We start from the raw sequence: 15,727 nt of genomic DNA on the forward strand, positions 1-15,727 counted from the left end.
ATGCTGGTTGAATAAGAGGGTAACTTGAGCAACGTGAGATATGTAGCTTTAGGAAGCATAAACACAAATACAAAACCTAGAATGCATTAGGCTGCCAAAGAAAGATAAAGGCCTGGAAACAGTGCCAGTAAAGACTCCAAGAAAGTTGGCCACGCTTTTTCAATGGTGTCTCTTGACAGTTATTCCTCGCTGGAGTCAGCCAAAGCTCCGATTTTTTAGATGGCTCGTGTGGTTGGTACGCCACAGCTCTGCTTTTAGCAGGGTTTCCCGTGCACAACATCAGGGCAAACGGAACGTGCACCCAAGCCTGATGAAGACTTGCCAGTCAAGATTTGCGCTACTCTCACCACACGCATCCTATTCTCCCTCACCCCAAAAGCTGCGAACGAGGCGCTTCTAAGCAATAACTGGGAAGAGCCCCAGAGAGAGCACGCTCGGTATATGACGTCACCGCTTGTGACGCCTTATAGCGTCGTTGTTAGGGACGCCCAAAGTAGGTATGGTGCGCGAGGCGCTGCCATGTCCCCTAGCGGAACGTCATGCATAAACAACGCCCCCCGCGTGCCTACGGGAGTGGGCGCGCTAGCGCGTCACAGTCCTGCTTATTCTCCTCCCACGTCTGCCTCCCAGCCCCTCCCCATTGGTGGCTGTCAGGGAGGGCCTCGCGGAGGCTCATCGGCAGCACTTCCTTGTTTGTTGTCATCGGGAGCTGAGGAGGAGGGAGACGCCCAGACAGGCAGGAGCGGGAGGTGGAGGACAGCAGCCGCCGAGGTAGGAACAGGGGTGAGCGCAGAGGGGAGAGGAGGTTGTGGCAGTGCTGTCAAACAATGGGTCTCCCTCCTTCTCACAAGTCCGGTCGTGGGGTGTTCTGGAAGCGGCCACTGGGGATAAGCGAATCCGTCAAATCCAGCTCGTACCGTCCTTCGGGCAACTGATGCCAGCTTTGACTCTGTGAGGCTGCCAGGGCCTGCCCCGAACCACTGCTCGCGTGTCCCCTGCCTACTCGTCCCTGCAAAGCTGAGAGCATTAGACTCGTGCCTGCGAGTATCTACCCGAGAAAGCGCTGCCTTATAAGCTTATTCCTAGTTCTCGAGGCACTGAACGAGGAAAATCCCCACTCTTCAAGGCAGCGCAAATCTGCGACTCCTTACTCTGCCAGAGAAGGGTCACGAGCGGCTCCTGGTACTAATAGATACATACAAGGCCCGAGAAAGCGAGGCACACTGTGACTTGGAACTAGATAAACACTGTCGCACTGGACGTAGGGCACTGCTCCAAACCAGACGCCCCTGGTTATATATCCAATTAAAACGGCTTTGTCGATGGACACCAGCGCGTAGGTAACCAATTGCCCTGTCCCGCCCAGCGAGGTTCCAGCGCCCAGGAAGTCTGTGTGTGTATCTGCCACTGTCCTTCCACCGAGCACCGGAATACTTGACATATTAAAGTACTGACGAGCTAAAGGCGGTGTCCCTTTCTGGCAACCAGCTTCTCGCAGTGAGCCGCTGGCGCCAGAGAGTAGCAGGGCCTTTCCCTTCCCAGTGCAAAGGCCGTTTAAACTCCACAAAGCTACACATTTGCTCTGCTTGTTACTTGCGAGACACCAAAGACCCACCCACACTCCCTTTATTTTTGGTACTTAAGTAGTGAACTACTAACTGTTTTGTGCGTACAATTGTAGTCAACAAGGCACGACGCTGTGAAGTATTTACAAGGTGATATATATAAGGAATGAATGATTGGAAGGTAAATTGGCAGTAGAGAAGAGGTTAATCTGAGCTCTCATTGTTCCTGAGCCCTTGTCACTGTTGATAAGCAGTGGCTGATAAGGCCTTGCTCTGTCAGGTGATAGACACACTGCCAGTGCTGTGTTACAACAAGCATTTGCAATGCAGCGGGTCTCGCGTTTGCTCGTGTTAGAGCTATTTGCACCGAAAATTACTAACTGGACTCTTCTTGCCACACATACTGAAAATAAAAAGTAAAACAGTTGACTTAAGCAAGCAAATTCAAAGCACCGCTGTGAGCATAAGGGAGACACACAAAAGGAAAACGAAGTTCACTCGCAGTCAAAGGTATCGGCAAAAGTGTAACTATCCATGAAGAGGGACAAACTTAAAGAAGTTACCAACGAAAAGAAAGGATTTTTGAAAACGAGCCCACGACCGAGTGATAGCGATGGGCTAGATTAAAAGCCCAAAATACATACCAACACGTCGGAAAAGCCTATGATCGACCTAAAAGACCAGGAAACCAAATTTGTTACCAGGTCATTTGTTACATCATCTGGGCCTTCTCGACACCACTTTTTGAGCGAGTCCGAAGCACAGGGAGTCCCCGTAGGCCAGCAAATCCTTCCTTTATGGAGCCCGTTGGGTGATCTTCAGAAGCTTCTCACATGATCTAAAGGAAAGGTGTAATTTCTGTTCCGGGGATGCCGTGCAATGTGAACTGTCCTAGCGCACAGAGACAGCGGGATTTGACAGGGAAACCAGTCTCATCCACATGACTGCCAGGCCACTGGATACTCTCCAGTGGAGAGGCAGCTTTGACAGCTCTTTATGAATTCAGTGTGTACTTCTCAGCTGAATAAGGGAATGGCGAAAAACGCTTCTGTGTGTGTTTGTTGTGGAAATGCGTATTGAGATTTTTCTTCCCCCAGATAAGATCAGTAGCTCAGTTCACACAGTGATGGGCCTTATTTTAATGCGTTTCCTCATGTGATATGCTGTTAAAGATTTACAGTTGACAGCCTATTTTTTAAGTACATTGGGCCTATCAGCGTGCATATGGCCTTTAAAATGTCATTTGTTGCATGCGCATGCTTCGTTTGCCACTTAAAAAGATGTCGAGCTATGAAGTGAAGGTTTAGACCGTAATTCCAAGTGGCAACTTGCACTGCACTTTGGAGGGCAAAGGAGAGCCAATTTATGGCCTCAGCACTGTGGCGTAGTTTGATACCGTCGATCCTGCTACAACAATGGAACGCAGGATTGATGGGTATAATTGTGAGTAAAAAACAAGTGTGCCTATTTTTTAAGGCCACATTTTTCCACAGCCACCCCACTTCCCCATATGCACAATCAGGGGAAACACATCTTAGGAGGTGGCTGACTTCCACATGCATTAATATATTGCATTTTTTATATATAGATGGGTAACGGTGAATTACGGAGATGTTTTGAGTAGCATGAAATAGACTCCGAAAGTCCGTGATGTCACTCGGAGCCCCAAGGTGAAAAACATACCCATAATTCATTTTAAACCAATCAATATATTAATTAATGTTATGTATGAATCCTAAAATAACGAGTGGTTAGGCATTGGTTCTAATATTTGAGAATGCTATGTTCCTCCAGATCAGTAATCACCTCCGTCAGTTGGCAACATCTTAAGGATTTTGGGGGCCAGCGGCCAAACATATTTTGGGGCCCCTGTTTGAAAAGCTTTACATTTATAATCTAATTATAGCTCCTTCATGCCCTCTTTTGCCAGATCCTTGTCACGCTGGCAGACATACTGGTTCAAATTCTAAATGTGCTTCCATCTAATATTCAGGGCTAGTGATGTGTTTTCAATATTGTAATACAACCGCAGCAGCTGACTAATATTATTGCAAATAATGTCTGTGGCCCACTCCCGTTTCGATTATTTGAGGTCCTCATTCGTTCTTAAATATTTTTTTGCGGATGTTGAAAAACATGAATACAATATTTCTCTGCAAAATGTCTGTAACAGACTCCTACACATACCCATATTAAAAATAAACCAAAGGAAAACAGTATTTAAAACCATCTACGTTTAAGAATCATTCAGGGTCATCAGGGCGATACAGAGCCATCTTTACCGGGGGCTCCCAGAAAGGCTGGGGCCCTGGGCCAGAACTATCTGTTCCCATGCCTTAAAACATCTGTGCTCTCAGTAGGGACCGTACCTGACTTCTTTCACCAACCTCCAGAAGCAGGTTGTAATATATATATTTTGTTCTGACTGTACAGCCGAGAGGGCAACCCAGGCCTGACAAACACCACTCACTCCTCATTAAAGGGTTTTACATTGACAGGAACATGTTAGCCTCCTTTGGTGGGTTGAATTATACTTCAGACAATTTTAATCCTACTCCTTGGGAACTAAATAAAGTCTCAGAGGGTCCATCCAGGTGGTATTTTTAGAAAATACATATTTCCCCCTCTGTTGTTCCCTCTCAACCGATAAACAGTAGGATAGGCTTCACCCTCAGGAATAAACACCCTTCCAAATACCGGAATACCCAATCTCTTTTTGATGGGTTGTAGCTTGCAATTAAATCAACTCGATCACTGAAAGGAGATGTCCGAGGATGAAGCATCCCATTTAATTCTTCCTCCTGGTACACCGAGGTACTTGTTTCCACTTGGTCCTCTTGCTTCTCTGAAATGGACTGTCAGTTTTATTATGTGTAGTAATTCGAGTGGGAGGTTAGGCTTGAAACCCTTTCAACATCCATGTGCTTTTTGGCTTCCAAAATGATCTGCAAGAGCAGAGGATAAGGAGGTGGGAGGATCATACATAACATTGCATCTCCTCCTTGAATTTACCTGCAATGCTTAATTAACCCACACCACCTTCCTTGTCCTTTCCACCATGCAGCAATGCTTTCTGCCTCCAATCAGCAGACAAGCAGCACTGCGCTGACAGGTTCTCGGAGAGCTCCGTCCGCCTGGCCTGGAAGGCCCTTCTGTAATGGCAACAGTGAGTGAGTTTTGTTATCAGCTGTTGCTACCTTATAGCAGTGAGTTATCAGATTTAGTAACTGATGCCATTTAAGTGTGATCGATTGTGCATAAAAGGAGCCTCAGCACACTACAACGCTAATTTTTCCTATATTTTCCCTGTTCCAGTCAGTGTTAAGTTGTTCTTTATGAGCATGTGTCTGGGCATCATACTAGAAGAAGACTGAGTGCAAGTGTTCTTGTACAACATATCTGCTTTCACTTTTATAATAGATTGTTTTTCTCCACAGAAACACAATAAAAGTATTTTAAAAAATGAAGCACACTCGTTAATGTGTGGGACTAGGTGATAGTTGCGCAGACTGTTGCTTGCCCGTGTTCTGTGCCTAGTTAAAATATAACCAGGCATAAAATATACTCGAGGGGATGCTGCATTATTCTCAGGCAGCGCTGTACTTAGAGTGATGGCTTTACGTGTAACAGCTGACCTAGAAAAAAAAGCATTTGCAATGCAAAAAGTCCCACATTCGCCAGAGTTGGAGCTATTGGGGGTTGTAAATGACAATGTCTTTTATTTATGTGTTTTGGTTCGGAGTGGATTGTTACTTATGGAGCGCAATTACAATTTAAGTTGTTTAAAATAAGTGTGTTTCAGTTGTGCTCACTTTAGATGTGGAATAAAGCTGAGTCAATTAATCTGAGTGAGCAATTAGCCGTACCAAAGTGAGTACTGATAGGGTAAGCCCGGGAGGCTGACCCTTTTTGAGACGCTTACGGGTGATCCTGCAGTTAGCTCAGATTCAAAGAGAAGCTATTCTCAATCTGTTTGGAAGCACACTACTCAACCGTGGGGGTCTCAAGGCGATGTGGGGTCGGTCCTTTGAACTTCAGTTGAGGAGCAGGGTCTTAAGGTCCTTCCTGAATTGAGGTAGGGGTTGTGACTGCCTGAGGGAAATAGGCAGGGTGTTCCAGCTCTTTGCCGCGAGGTAGGTGAAGGATCGTCCTCCAGCCAAGGTCTTCCATATGTGGGTTACGGTGGCAAGTGCGTGTTGAGAGGAGCAGAGAGGTCTGGTGTGGTAGTAGAAGGTGACGCAGTGGTTTGGGTAGATGGGTCGTGGAGGGCGTTGTAAGTGTAGACGAGGAGTTTGAAGTTGATCCTTTTCTCGACGGGGAGCCAGTGGAGATTTCTCAGGTACTCAGTGATGTGTTTGTGGCAGGGGACTCTCAGGATGAGTCTGGCGGAGGCATTCTGGATGTATTTTAGTTTTTCAGGTTCTTTTTAGTGGTTCTGGCGTAGAAACCATTGCCGTAGTCTAGTCTGCTGGGTTACGGTCTTCTGGGAGTTGTTTGGGATCCATCTGAAGATCTTCCAGAGGAGTCGGAGGGTGTGGAAACAGACATGGGTGACAGAGTTTACTTATCGGGTCATGGTGAGCGATGACTCCAGGATAAAGCTGAGGTTGCATGTGTGGTGTGTAGTGGTGGGAGGGGGCTGCTTAGTGTGGTAGGCCACAGGAGTCGTCACAAGCTGATGTGGAGGATCCCAGAATGAGGATCTTGGTCTTGGCAGAGTTAAGCTTGAGGCAACTCTCCTTCATCCAGGTGGTGACTGCTTCAATCCAGTTGTGGAAGTTGTCCTTGGCTGTTGTAGGGTTTTCAGTCAGAGATATGATCAGCTGACTGTCGTCGGCATAGGAGATGATATTCAGTCCAAAGCTTCTGACGATGGATGCAAGTGGGGCCATGTAGATGTTGAAGACTGTATGGCTCAAGGAGGAGTACTGAGGTACTCTGCAGCTGGTCTCTGTAGGTTCTGATAGGAATAGCAGGAGTCTGACTTTCTGTGTTCTGTCTGTCAAGAAGGATTATATTCACTGTAGGTCCTTGTTGCGAGTGCCTGCTGCATGGAGTCTGGAGCAGAGGGTGTGATGGGAGACTGTGTCAAAGGTGGCCGATAGGTCCAGTAGGATGAGGGCTGCTGTTTGGCCACAGTTGAGGAGTGAGTAGATGTCATCTGTGGCGGCAAGGAGGGTGGTCTCTTTGCTGTGTGGTTGGTCCTGAATCCTGATTGGGAGTTATCCAGGATGTTGCTGTCCTCGATGTGTTTGCGGAGCTGAGCGTTGATGGCTTTTTTGATGATCTTGGCCGGAAAAGGCTGCAGCAAGATAGGGAGGTAGTTCTTGAGCTCCATGGGCTCAGCCGTAGTTTCTTCAGGAGCTATTGAAGCTCCTCTCCTACTTAGGCTCTATCAGAGAGGTGATAAGGCCAGCATGACCAAAATGTAAGCTTGCTTACCTTGTTACCTTACTTGGAATATAAAGCCCCATTTTAGTGGTGGTTGAGGAGATGAGCTGTTACTAAGTCCAGGCATGGAGTGTGTTTTCAATAAGAGGAGGAGCCTTGGGCTCAATTTAGAAAATATAGCAGGTAAGCACCAAGTTGCACCCCTCACCAAGTACACTGCACAGGGCCAAAGTCAGAGGGGTAAGAACATGTCCAAAGGAGCGTGTGAGTGCCAAGCAGTGCCAAAGGTCATGCATGGGACATGCAGCATATACTTCAATGTGGGACGCTTACACACGGTCCTGGTCAGGTCACCTGCACAACTATGGACAACTCCAGGAAGGGCAACCAGACAACATACCTCTGAAATGCATTAGTCAGTAAGGCTAGGATGTCAGTGTCTCTACTATAAAGAATGAGGGAAGTGCCCTTTGAAAAGCAGTGACCTCAGTGGCTATTGGTAGGGTGCGGGGGAGGAGTCTGGTGTAATAATTCACTGGTACTTCAGTTAACCCAGACTTTCAACCTGGTGATTTAAAGTTATGCGATGATCAACAGGAGACGCAGCGGAACTGTTGCTCAAGTTGCATTTTGGGGCTGTTACTATGTGAAAATAGGCCAACACAAAAATTAAAAAGAACACACGGAATCGAACACAGTCTGGCATGTTAGGCACGATGAAGCAAATTAAGCACAGCAAACGTTTTTCAGCTGGGAGCAGTTATACGGGCAGAGAGCTTTTTGTTGTGCTATCATCTGTTTTATCTCTTTTTAAAAACGACATGTTTCATCTACATCCGACACTTAAGGTAATCTAGTCAATATGATGTGAGTGGTTACAGGTCAGAAAATGCCTACTGAGTGTGGCGTGCGTTAAATAACCCACCTATCACAGTAATATTGAGGGGGGGGGGCAGTAAGCAAAATAAAACTACTGCACCCAGATTCACCATCACAGCTGAAGAGACAGGAAAATGAAACAAACAGCAAAGTTGGAGTAAACAAGCCTACTACAGGTTTTGATATTATTACTGGACTCTCCAATGTTGTACCCCAGCCCATCTTAAGTCTTTTTTTTTTGTGTGTTGTGACACACACTGTCCGTGAACAGAACACAAATTTAGAAGCACAAAGCCAAGACCGACAACATACACTGGATGGTCAGAGTGAAGAGTATGTGTTCCCCTCCGCCCTCTCTCCGCACTACCTGGGACAGGAAACAAAAGAGCCTCACAGATCAGGTAAGAGGCGGAGGCCATGGGATGGGTATCCCCAATAGAAGATCAGCCAGAAGGTGCTCCCTCGCCACAACAGCCTTCTAATCTCTGCCAAGAACCCCCCTTTCCAAAATACATGGACAAAACATGGCGGAAGTTGCTGGCTGTGCCTACTTTGATCAACATGAACCCATGCACCTAAAAGTCCCATGGCTCGGCCTCACTCGACGGGCTTTATTGGCAATCGCACCTGAAAACAGCCTTGCTCAGTCACCCATCCCAAATACTCCGCAGGGCCACCAGAAAGCTCTGCTTCTCCTCCCCGGGCGACGCTGAAAGTGAGCGCTGGTGCATCCTTATACCTAATAGATGTGTCTTATACTTTGCATTGCTATCCTCATTTAGGATATTGTTTGTACACACATGGTCAACCCGCATGGGTAGAAGCAGCTCCTGGCGTCCATCTTTCTCATCTTTGCGAAACGCTGCAAAGCAGAGTGGCCTGTAAACAGCATTTTCAGTCTAAGGTGCAGTGCTTTTAAATTTGCTTACCCTCTCATTAAAAAACAGTCAAATATTTTGATTATTTGCCGCTGATTACATACATGGCTGTTTGACAACTGAATTTAACCTGATTAACGGCTCGTTATGCACCGAGACATCTACACCTGGGTTTAAGCTGTGGCTCTACAATTGCTGTTATAGTTGATAGCGCCCAGTAATTTCCCATGTCTTCTCTGCCCTGCTGGACCTGAAGTGACAGTATGAACAGAAGTTCTTCCAAAGCCCAGCAGGGCAAATACCTTGCTTTGGCTGTGTCCTGGTCCACATAAGTGGATCATCTGAATGAACACCTTAGATCGAGAAGGTCCTGGCATTCCATTCTTCATTTCTGCAGAAACATATGTGCTCTCAGATTAACAACTCATGTCTAAGTGCACCTCATCCAAACCAAAGAGGTCTCAAACATTTGGATTGACATTCATTTGAAACACTGTGCATTTCAAAAGTAATGTTTGTGTGATGATTAATTTGGTTGATCCATGCCATTTGGTAGCATTTATTTCCATCACGCAGGAGAGCTGAGTTTTGAAGCCTTACCTAGAACATAGGAGCAGCAGACGGCTGCAGCGATATGTTTAGGATCTTCAGGAAGCCTAACCCTTTTCCTGTTCTCGAGGGCACTTTGTGAAGCTTTTTGGGACACATGCAGCAAATTAACTCTGCTAGGTATAAAAGGGGAAAGAATTTCTTGAGAAAGTTACGGGACCACCTGAGCTATCCAGGTACATTGCTGCTGTACATGGAAATATCACAAGCCCACGCTTTGATGTCTAGGTAATGATATAGTGCTGTGGAAGGAGCTGGACTCTATCCATGTTTTTAACAGTACATGTCACTCGGAAGTCTTGTGATGCCTGGGGCACTTCCCTTGCTATCCCTGATCATTGTGGACATGAAAGCAGCACCATGAATCAAAAATAGACAATGCTCTTAGAGTCCCCTTTACTTTCTGTACTTTTAGATAGCCACCTGGAAATGTCATCAGCAATGCACATGAAATCTACATGAACAAGTAGGCAATCTAGGCATAGTTAGTGTGCGCAGTATCATCAGAATCCATTCATTCAAAAATGAGATGATCATTCTGAGTGGTACATAGCACGGACCACAAATTAAAAACTTTTATTCTCTGTTAGCCCTTGTGGACTTTGTAAAGTGCTCAATTATGTAAATGTAAAGAGCTGTGTTGAGGCGTTGTGACATGGTGGGGAGTAGAGGGGGCATCAGCCTGTATACTCTGCGCCTTCCCTGGCCATGAGTGCTCTTTCTTTTTCCACACATACATACAACTATCTGTTGATGTAGCCCTATGCCCTCACTCTCTCCCCCACCCCCAACCAATCAGTCTGGAAGTCCACCTGTGTGTGTTTAGTCTTCATCCTGACCCGCCCCTTTAGAAAAAAAGCGGAGTACTACTACAGTAGTTTAAACACAGACAGAGCGTGGGAATGATTTTATTGTAAAAAAGCAGCACAGAAATTTTCACAGGTGTTTGCCTTCAATAAAGCCCTATAACATATATCTTAAAATTTGCTTCTTTGAGTGTCACAGCGAGTTGAATATTGCATTCCCAGCTTATTAAAAGTAAGTAGCTTACATGTTTACTATACACTTTGCTGTGTGGATTTTAAACTTGCACTTTCTCAGTCTGGAGGGTTGTATATATGTTACAGAGTGTCATTGCATATTCTTATTCTGGCTGTGCAACAAATGTGTTGTTGCCCAAACCATATTAACATATGTTTAGTTTATAGAAATCTATTTCCATGCTCACCGGTTTCATATTGAATGGAGTAAACCCTAGATATTGAAACAGTCCAGGAATCGGATAAATGTGGGTGTAACTTTATTTGCACGTTAGTTTCCGATTTTGACCTCCAGCATTTCTAGAAAATTACATTTAAAATATTTGTTTGCATAAAAATGTCAGAAGTGTGAATGCTTCAACCCAGATGGTGATAATAATTTATATAAATACCCCTTTCTCTTTATTTTCAGACATGACTGTTGAAGTAATGAACAATCTCGAAATCTCACAGTACCAAGCACTTCAAACTTAAGGCTTGCAGTTCTTGGCTTAACCCAATCTGAAAGGGATAGAATCTAGAAAGTTCTGTCGGAAAAGGTAGGAAAAGTCTTACAAATATGTTCAGGTGGCCATGGCTTTATTTATCCTGTCTACAAAGAGCATTCCAATTATTGTTCTTGAAGGCAGTAGACCTTAAATAGAAATTATGAAAAATTGGGTGAATGTGTATGTAAGGAAAGTGGGTCTCCCCATCAAATTTGCCCAGGTGTGTTGCTTTTTGACCACTTGGAATGTGACCTTTTTACTGTGGCTGAGCCTTGCAACCTGTGACTCACCCACAGTCAACTCATAGTAGGTGGCCTGTCTGTGTTTCCACCTGTGTCCGGCGATGCAGCAAGAGTAAAGGGGCACTTAGCTGATTACAAATGTGCACATTTGTCAGAACTGCACGTGGGGGACTCCTGTCGTGCACAGACCGATGACTGCACACAGGTAGCCTGGCACAGAGAGAACTCTGCATGATTGGATATTGACCTGGGGTAGGCCTCATCATGTTAGTGTACACTCATAGGGAAAATTAATATGGTTAACTGTTTTGTCTGCAGTGACACTCCATTATACACCTACAGGGAAGGCTGCCTTAGAGTACAGGTTCCCTTCCCTTTGGCCTACAGAGACCAGTGACATTGAATTGGGGTGTATCCTGTGACGGAAAATCAAATCTTCAACTTTCAAAAATATAATTGTACAATTTATGGGCTGTCCAGGATTGTCCGTTTTCTCTGGCTCAGCTCAGGATCACGGTCTAGGCCTTTTGTCACCCATGTGTGCCAAGTTAGTTACAGGAACGAAGGCCTCCCCACACAAAGGGAGCCATTAACAGTCGTTCACTCAGCTCCTAAAGAAGGATAGGGGTGGGGCGGAATGAGCTACATCAATCAGTCTGCTGTCGCACTGTACCAGGGATGGACTTGCCCAAGCCCACTGAACAATGGAGGGAGCCCAGATCATTGGAGCCAGCACGGGAGGGTAGGGGTGCCCTTTGATTTGGTGGGAAAGGCCCTGGCAGTGATGTCAGCAAGGGACGGAGCTGAGGTCCTCAGATCAGACATAGCTAGTAACTCATTGGTGATGCCAATTTGAAATGTCCCAGCAGGCTCTGCAGGAGGGTTGGGGCAGGGGCAGAGAGGTGATGTGGCACCCCAGGATAGGCTAGAGGTGCCTAACTTCCTGAACTCCATCCCCTCTTAAAAGGTTTTATGCAAGGGGTTGAGCTCTCTCTTTGTTGTGATTTTCTGCTGGACACTGGGACTGGAGGTGACCACCATGGATGACTGGAAAGAGGAACGCCCTGACACCCATCTGGATGGACTCTGACTACAGTTGCTCCAGGGCCAGTGAGGTTCTCCCCAGTACAATGGAAGCTGGTCCCTTTAATAATCTTAAAGACTAGTTGGGGAAAAGACTGGGCTTCTGTGCCTAGGAGGAGAGGAGCTCCAGATGACAAAGGCTGATGCAGGGAGCCACCCACTGGAACCAGCCCCCTGTTAATGTCACCACCTTGGAGGCCCTGACATCTAGAGGAAAGTGCTTCATGTTGCAAGGGTCTGCCACCAGGAGAAAAATGAGCCCAAGAGCAAGTTAAACTGCCAGAGATTACAGACAGAGGCCATGGTGGTCACTTAATTCCAAAGGTTAGGTCGTTTCTAGGGATGGTGCATTGGCACTAGAGAGCAAAATATATCATGTAAATCCTCAAGTGTCATCCACCTACATTATAAACCGATGCCCATAGCCTGCAGTAAGAGGGGCAAATGGAATCCTATAGATGTTACACACGTGAGCCTTGGGGCACTTCACAATAGAAGTTTCAGCAATCTTATCTAAACTGACTCAATTGAAGATACTGAGTGCAACAGTTACAATAGAACAAATCTATTACTCTGCCTCTCACTGCCTGACAAGTTCAGGTACTCCTCCGCAGTGGCTTCACAGATCCTAATGTTTGCTCACACCTTGCCCTTAGTCAGCCATTTCCTTCTCATGAGAGACCGGCATCAAAATGTAGGGTCTAATGGGGGAAATCAGAATAGTAAGAGAGAAAACCACTGGTTCGGACTTGAGGTGAAAATTGTAGGCTGCACGTTATGTGTCAGTTCTGATCAGGACAGGCACAGCCCTAGGTGAAATGTCTGTGAAACCGGTGTATTCTCATGTAATTTTGGGAACTTCGTGTTACTCATGATACATGAAATTCCCAAAGTTGTGCTATTATACTACAGGGTTTACATTAATTTTGTAGAAAAGTGGATGTGAGGGCGCATTTCATTCTAAAATATAGAGCTAAATGACAGATTTGCATTTCTTGTATTTTGTGAGATTTCATGTAATTATGGGAGTTTAGCACACCACCTTATATCTTGATAGTCTGCTTCCTAAAGGAAGGTATGTTGAGTGACAATACCTAATATTCATCTTTGTCTAATTACTTCGCACCCCAATGTTGTGCGTAGCTGCACAACTGTGATTCTTATTCCAGCATTATTTTCTCTGCTCTGGGCGTACATGCCTTACCAGTTGAGACCTTACAAACATTAACCAATTTGAGCATCACCTCATTTATCCTGAAGTACATACAGTATTAAGATTTAGTTCACCACAGCCTTTAATACTTCTAGATGGTGGCAGTTTAGGTTACAGGTACTAAAATACGCTGCAACACTTAAGCATCAAGGAAAGCGTTTCCCTTGGAGAGAGTAACGTGTTGTGGCAACATCCCTACTGCAGTACATGTGTGTCTTCCCATGTTGGAGTATTTTGCATTATGTTTTAGATGTGATAAATGCATGAAGTCTTCCTTACTACAAATGTAAGTTACCCTAAATGTATGTTGTATATGGCGGGATGGGATCTAACCAGTTAAGATTTTGGTTTCTTCAAGGCTATAAACTGTAGTATACCTGCCCCTTGAATAAAACTAAAAGTACACACTATTGCTACTGGCAATGGACGAACCAAACACCCTTCTGTATCTTAAACAGCTTAAGTTTCCAAAGACCAATATTGCATGTTACCCACGGGAATGAAGTTACTGCATATGAATACATATGTATGGGGACCGGGAACATAGCTTGTATTCAAAATTAACTAAATGCTGCTGGAATTCTATGCCATATTTTACATGGCAAGTGAGTTAAGTAGAATGCTGGCAACCCCCCCCCTTTATTTTTATTTAACTTAATAGTCTGAAATAATGAATTAAACGAAACAGTGTAAGGAGATTCCAGATAAGCTGACCAGTTTAAATGTTCAAGTGATTTAACACCCTTAATAATCTTGGAATATTGGATGCAGTGTTCTAGTCAAGTTCATGGAAAAAATCAGATGCATTACGTAGGAAAAGTCTGTTAGATATATCTCTCTGAAAGAAGACTTTGACAGTTCCACCAGTCACAAAGATTTAGGTCTCGAGTCCACAAAATTAATTTTTAAAGTACGATCTTATAAGAAAGTATCCGAAGTCTCATCTACCATCCCATCTTAATCATAATTGTTTTTGCAGCACCTTAATGCTTATGAGATTTAAAGTTTTATAGCCCTATGGTTTTGATGACCTGAACTATCTAGCCCTTGTGTAGGTAGAAAAATAGTCATAGCCTCTGAAAACAATCTTTTTCATGATGAGAAAAAAAGAACAATCTATTAACTATTTCATGAAGGAATGCGGAAGAAACACCTAGTAGTTAATTTGAAAAAGATCTGGGCCATGCTAAAGCATGTAGAACTAAGACACTGTTGTGACAAGTGATTAGATTGGAACTTTTAAAGACTTATTGTGAAACTATCATAAATCTGTCACTTAGATGAACAGAATTGTACCATTTAGTGCAACAGCTGGTAAATAATTGCAGACATCCATCATTCAAGACAATAGTGAGGTCCCATCTTCCATCAGGTGATATATATATATATATATATATATATATATATATATATATAGATTTTTTTTTTTTAATCTTCCTTGGAATTTAACTAGTTTATGACAGGTTCTGAATACTTATTACAAACTTTGTGTTCTAGAGCGTTACAAGTTTTTACATGAATTTTAAGGCATGCTATTTCCTGTAATTTATGTAGCAATTTATCCAGGCAGGAGCTATTCCATTACGTTCACCGCCTAGGGCAGACTTAAAAGTATCTGCTGTACTGATCAATAAGCTGTCTGCCACAGGACTTTGAGTTAAAAGAACCCCTGCATCTGTTCTCGCATACATTCTTCATGCGTTGTATTGGCCAGGATTTTGAAGCAATCTCAATTATATGTGGGATCTTACCTGTTTTGACCATTCCCGATAGCTGCATGTTATCTGAGCTAATTGGACCACAGGATGCATGCAGAGCTGCCCTTTGACATTAATGACTGATCCTTGAAGCTGATTTATGGGGACAGAAGTGGGTTTGCAGCTTATAAAGTTGGGACTATGCTCCGGTGAGTGTGGAAGAAGTGAAGCAGGAACTTTGATGAGGAAACTAACTTTTGTCACATAGTTGAAAATGTTGTTTGCAGTCCTCGCACATCGAAATCTAATAAAACGGATTATTAAAACTGTGTGAAAGTCTGCAAAGATTGTTTTTAAATAGTTAGCATTCTGTAAAATTGGTAACTTCTGAAAGAAGGAGGTATTTCCCATTACACAGGAACGTAAATTATGAGACAAGGGAGTGCACAATTTATAACCAAAGGACGTATTTCAAATTAAATGTTAATATTGAACTGGGTTTTGAAGATAACCGTGTTTTTGTTTCTGGGATTTCACAGAGCAGTTAGGCGCTCAACCAGGAAATTATTGCTTTTTGTTTGTGATTCTGTAAGCTTGGGATTTCCAAGCAGCTCCTTCTTGCTCTGCAGTGTCTGTGGACTC

The 15,727-nt window shown here is 44.3% G+C and overlaps 1 protein-coding gene across 3 annotated transcripts in view; it reads left to right on the forward strand.

Annotated features, from left to right (window-relative positions):
* The first annotated feature begins 631 nt into the window (after positions 1 to 631).
* HERC3 (HECT and RLD domain containing E3 ubiquitin protein ligase 3) overlaps positions 632 to 15,727 on the forward strand; it is a 452,060-nt gene continuing 436,964 nt past the window's right edge. For 2 of the 3 annotated variants that reach the window (XM_069230257.1, XM_069230258.1), the window contains exons 1-2: positions 649 to 771; positions 10,775 to 10,901. The gene's annotated coding sequence lies outside the window, so the exon portion shown is untranslated. Of the gene's footprint in view, positions 772 to 10,774; positions 10,902 to 15,727 lie in introns of all 3 variants that reach the window. The other variant, XM_069230256.1, reaches the window with a different exon arrangement.

Source organism: Pleurodeles waltl, chromosome 1_1 (assembly GCF_031143425.1).
Source record: "Pleurodeles waltl isolate 20211129_DDA chromosome 1_1, aPleWal1.hap1.20221129, whole genome shotgun sequence".
In the NCBI taxonomy this organism is placed as follows: Eukaryota; Metazoa; Chordata; class Amphibia; order Caudata; family Salamandridae; genus Pleurodeles; species Pleurodeles waltl.